Here is a 6,158-nt window from a genome sequence, read left to right as displayed (position 1 = left end):
ATGTCATATATTTTAAAAGAATACAAAGAGCTCCATTTGACTTGAACCTTTTCCACTTCACAAAGTATATGATCACAGGCACTGGAGCTGGTGGGTGCAAAAGATAATCTAGAATTTGAACACGCTGGGTTATACAAAGGAAGGCAGCCTCCCTCTGTCAGATTTTCTGGGGCCAACATCAGTTCCCAAGTAAGCATGCTGGTTCCAATTATTTAATTAACTTAATATTTAGGAAACTTGCCAGGCTTGCATTGGGAGTCAATGGTCCAAATTTTCAGCATTAAGGCAGCTGTAACCTCCACTCAACACTTTTGTTCAACGGGTCTCTGAAGATTCATTGAATAACAACACACAGCTTTCTCTCTGTCATTTCTTCTCCATAAATCAGCAGGATGAAAATTTTCACAGTAATCTTATCCAAAAACATTTAGTAGCCAATTACTTGAAACTCTTTCACACTTGTGGTGTGGAAAATGCCAAAAGAAATATTCAAATAGCAAACTCCCATAAACAGTAAAATGGAAATAGCTTGATAAATGCATTTCTTTTGTAATATTAGTGATAAATATCAACAATGGCACTAGAGCTTACACCCCTGCCCTTCAAAAGCAGTCAGCCTGGGCTTTGATTTGATGTCTTACCTGCTAAATTTTTGTGTTCAGATCTCTGGAGTTGCATTTGAATACAAATTTCTAGTCAAAAATGAGAATGTGACTAACAGCGATACCATCAAGACTGCTTCATCGCCATCTAGGAGAATCTTGCTGTCTGAAAAATAACACTGCAAGCAAAGTTCATTCTTTGAAGCACTTAAAGATATTTCTGCGATATTATGTAAACAAAAGCCTTTCAAGCCTCAATCATTTGAAATAGACTAGAGTTGATTACAGAATTTTATAAACCTAAAATTCTTGGGTTGCATGAATACAGAAAAGGAGAGATTGATGATCTGAGAAATATAGCCTGATTTGTGGAATGATGAAGGAAAGAGTGAAGTTTCCGCTAGGCACCTTCACATCATGCTGGCAGAGCTGAGGGATTTCCCAGCAAAGTCCATGGGAAATTTGGGCACATGGTCCCTGTGTGAAATCCTGCTGAGAATTGCAGGGGGCACTACTGAAGGCTCAGGAAATGACCCAAGACATTTGCAGATCATTTATTAGTGGAGTAAGGAAGTAGAAATCCTTTTAGTCGGAAAAGAAACCCTTAAAGTTTCTCTAAGCGCTGACACAGTGAAATTCTTTCTGGATTTTCATTGTAGCATTGGAACAACAAGGCATGCTTAATGTTCCTCAATCATTTGTATAGCACATTTCCTGGCATTTGAGAACTTGCTTGCTCATTGTTCCATTCCAGACATAACTGAAGAGCAAAAAAATACCTACAGATGCTAGAAACCTGAATTAAAGACTGAAAATGCAGGAAATATTCAGTAGGCTAGACAATAACTGTGGGAACTGAAACAGAATTAACACTACATGTGTTTAACATTCATCAGTATTATTGATTTGAAAAGTTGACTCTGTTTCTCTCTTCACAGATGCTGCCTGACATGCTGAACTTTTCTAACAATTCATGTTCTTATGATTAAAGTTGTTTTTTTCTCTGTTGGGAATAAACATCTCTAGAACTTGGATCTCCAGATGTATTAGTCCAGGAAAATGAGCATGAAAAACAAACTTTGAGTACTCAGGCTTTCAATTTTAGAAATGCATTCTAAGTTAGTTGCATCTTTCAGGAAACAGTTCTTACAAAAATTAATAAAAATAAAGCACTCATTGAAACCTACTGTTGGAGCAGGACATTGATTGACAATGATGGCAGCGAATTTAAGGTCAGTCATAAATGGAGTTTGAGGAGATGAATGTCCTATTCCTTTTGCTATGCTTCTAAATCATTTTGCTACTCTCCTTTAGTGATGGATTACATAGGGATTTGCTTCATCAACATAAATTATATACCCATGTACCACCCAGTTAGTGTAAACCTGTCCTGCAGAAAATTTAGTAGAACTTAATTACTTGACATTCATAAATTTTATTTTCTTTAATGCCAATCTTACAAATGCCATTTTAATTTCTATGAATCGACATAAGCAAACTTTTGCTGTTTTAAGTCCTGATGAAGATTCTTGACCTGAAACATCAACTATCCATTTCCCTCCATAGATGCTGCCTAATTTATTGAGTTCCTCCAGCATTTTGTGTGTTGCTTCCTTTCTGTTGTTGACTAGACATATAGACACTTTACGCAGTTAAGTTATTGAAAGCAGAAAATCTCTGGTGTAATTCCTATTCTGAGCTGAGTTCACAGGTCTCAGTTGAGACAGCTTGAATTCAAAGTTCAAAAGCAAATTTATTATCGAAGTACCTATATTTCACTATATATTACCCTGAGATTCAATTTCTTACAGGCAGTTGCAGCAGAATAAAAAATGTGATACAATCAATGACAAAATACACACAATAATTGACAAAGAACCAACGCACAAAAGAAGACAACCTGTGAGAAGTTGAGCAGCAGCCAGTCGGAGATCCGAAATGTGAGAAGACGTAGCTCACTTAGGTTCGCTGATCAAGTCCAATAGGCATCAGCTCGTAGCAGCTTGGTGTTTTATGCAGCAACCAATCAGACATCAGAAACTTAAGAAGACATAGCCCACTCAGGTTTGCCAATTAAGTCCAAAAGGAGCAAAAGTCCAACTGCAGCATTTTGGTGTTCTGAGCAGCGGCCAATCAATGACCAGGATTGATTGGCATGAACAAATTAAAATAAAGTGGAGTGACCATCGTTGGGATGGACAATATCAGAGTGGGGATTTTGAGGCTGTAGCCCTTTCAGGCTCCAGTGAGGAGAGACTTGAATGAGAGAAAGTAAAAAGCTGTAGGTAAAGGTTATAGGCAAATTGTTTACCCACAGTTTATTGAATATTTTTCCTTCTTCATATTTGCTCAGTTAGAACAGTATGGATGCCAGGCAGGATAGTAGAATGCTCCTCTTGTGGGATATGGGGAGGCAGGGAGACCTTCCCTGTCCCTGACAACTTCACCTGCAAGAAGTGCACCCAGCGACAGCTTCCAGTACTCTGCATTAAGGATTTGGAGCTGAAACTGGATGAACTCAGGATTATTGGGTTGCTGATGGTATGGTAGATAGGATGTATAGAGAGCTAGCTACACCCAAGGAGCAGGACACAGGAAACTGGGTGACAGTAAGGTGAAAGAGGTTAAACAGCCAGTGCAAGTACCTCTTTGGCTATCCCCCTTAACAATAGGTATACCACACTGGATGCTGTTGGGGGGCGGGGGGTGGAAATGACCTGGCAGTGGAAAATCGCAGAGGTCTGGATCTGGCATTGATTTTGGCTCTGTGACTCAGAAATGAAGGAGGAGAAGAGATGATCTGTGGCGATAGGGGCTTCATTAGTTAGGGGAACAGAAAGGAGGTTCTGTGGACAAAAACAAGATTCCCAGATGGTCTGTTGCCTCCTGGTTGCCAGAGTCTGCTGCATCTCAGATCGAGTCCTCAGCACTCTTAAGTGGGAGGACACTTAAGAAAGAGATAGTTGTTGTCTTGACACAAAATAAATCCCCAGGTATTCCCTTGTGCACTGTGGGAGGCAGATGCAAAAATTGCAGGGACCCTAGCAGAGATTCCTAAAACATACTTAGCAATAGGTGAGCTAATATAGTTCCGCAGTTTCAACCAGGAAATTATAGGCCAGTGAGCCTGACATCAATACTGGGAAGGTGTTGGAGAGTATTCTATGGATATATAAGTATTTGGATAGGGATGGGCTGATTAGGCATGGCTTTGTGCATGGTAGGTTATATCTAACCAATCTTATAGAGTTTCTCAAGGAAATTAACAGGAAAGTTGTTGAGGCAAGAAAGTACAAGTTGTCTACGTGGACTTTAGCAATGTATTTGACAAGGTCCCCCATTGGAGAATGGTCAAGAAGGTTCAGTTGCTCAGCATTCAAGATGAAGTAGTAAACTGGGTTAGACATTGGCTTTTTGGGAAAAGCCAGAGAGTGGTAGAAGATGGTTTATCTCTCTGCCTGGAGGCCTGTGACTAGTGGAGGTCCATAGGGATCGGAGCTGAGTACGTTGTTGTTCGTCATCTATTCAATGATCTGGACAATGGGTTAACTGGATCAGCAAATTTGTGGATTGACATCAAGATTGGTGTTGTAGTGGACAGCAAGGAAGACTATCAGAGCTTGCACCAGGGTCTGGACCAAATGGAAAAATGGGCTGAAAAATGTCAAATGGAATTTCATGCAGTCAAGTGTGAGGTGTGGTACTTCGGTAGGACCAACCAAGGTAGGTCCTACACAGTGAATGGTAGGGCACTGAGGAGTGCTGCAGAACAAAGGGATCTGAGAATACAGGTCCATAATTAATTGAAAGTGATGTCACATGTAGATACAGTGGTATAGAAAGCTCTTGGCACATTGGCCTTCATAAATCAAAGTATGCGTACAGGAGTTGGGATGTTATGTTGAAGTTGTATAAGATGTTGGTGAGGCCTAATTTGGATTATTATGTGCAGGTTTGATCACCTATCTACAGGAAAGATGTAAATAAGGTTGAAATCATACAGAGAAAACTTACAAAGATGTTACCGGGTCTGGGGGACCTGAGTTATAAGGAAAGATTGAATAGGTTAGAATATTTTATTCCTTGGAACGTAGAAAATGGAGGACAGAATTGGTAGAGGTGTACAAAATTATGAGGAGTATAGACAGAGTAAATGCAAGCATTCTTTTTCCACTGAGGTTGGGTGGGGCTGCAACTAAAGGTCATAAGTTAAGAGTAAAAGGTGAAAAGTTTAAGGGGAACAAGAGTGAAACTTCTTCACTCAGGGGGCTGTGAGAGTGTGGAATGAGCTGCCAGCACAAGTGGTGTATGAAATGCCTAGGTTTTCTCTGGGTGCTCTGGTTTCCTCCAAAGCTTGAAAGTGGTGCATGCAAGCTTGATTTCAACATTTAAGGGAAATTTGGATAGGCACGTGGATGGTAGAGGTATGTAGGGCTATGGTCCTGGTGCAGCTTGATAGGAGTAGGCAATTTAGATGGTTTGGCGTGGACTAGATGAGCCAAAGGCCTGCTTCTGTGCTGTACATTTTTATGATTCTAAGTCTAAATAAATAATACTGAGAACACAAGTTGCAGATTCCTTGAAAGTGAGTCCATAGGTTGTGGAATCGGTTCAGTGTTGCGGTGAGTGAAGATTTCCACATTGGTTCAGGAATCTGATTATTGAAGAGTAAACACTGTTCCTGAACCTGCTGGTGTGGGACCTAAGGCTCATGTACCTGCTTCGTGATGGCAGCAGTATTAGAAAGGAATGGTGGGTGTCATTTATGATGGATGCTGCTTTCTTGTGGCAGCTCATCCTTGTAGATGAGCTCAGTGGTGGGGAAGGTATTTCCTCTGATGGACTGAGCTTTGTCTTCTATGTTTTGTCAGTTTTTCCATTCTTGGGATTTCCATACTAGGATGTGATGCAACCAGTCAGGATACTCTCCATTGTGTTTCTATAGAAGTTTGTCAAAGTTTTGGGTGGCATGCTGAATCTGAGTGAAATTCTAAGAAAGTAAAGGCATCACTATGCCTTCTCTGTAATGGAACTTATGTGCTGTTCCCAGAACAGATACTGTACTCTGAAATGATAATGTTGACAAATTTAAAGTTATTGACCCTCTCCACCTTCGATCCCCTAATGAGGACTGGCTCATGGACCTCCAGTTTCTTCCTCCTGTACTCAATTACCAGCTCTTTGGATCTTCCGTTGTTAAGTGAGAAATTGTTGTTGTGACACCATTTGACCAGATTTTCAATCTCCCTCCTATATGCTAATTTGAAACCACCTTTTGACTTGGCCAACAACAGTGGTGTCATCAGTAGTCCTAAGTATGGCATTGGAGCTGTGGTTGGCCTTAGTGCTGGAAAGCTATGTGAAAAAAAAGTGCAGGCTGAATTCCTATTCCTCATTCAGTTTAATGAATCCCCCTTATATGCACATGCACTGAGACTGGGAGAAAATGGGAATGGGTTCAACAGTGATTCCTTCCACAATCAGCGAACTTTTCTCGGGTCACACATGGAAGTGATCACTTGGTTAAAGTTCATAAGGTTGAGGACGTCGATGAAA

This window comes from Hemitrygon akajei, chromosome 7, assembly GCF_048418815.1.
Source record: "Hemitrygon akajei chromosome 7, sHemAka1.3, whole genome shotgun sequence".
Classification (NCBI taxonomy): domain Eukaryota; kingdom Metazoa; phylum Chordata; class Chondrichthyes; order Myliobatiformes; family Dasyatidae; genus Hemitrygon; species Hemitrygon akajei.
The sequence above is the reverse complement of the archived record's forward strand: the minus strand, read 5'-3'. Positions refer to the sequence as shown.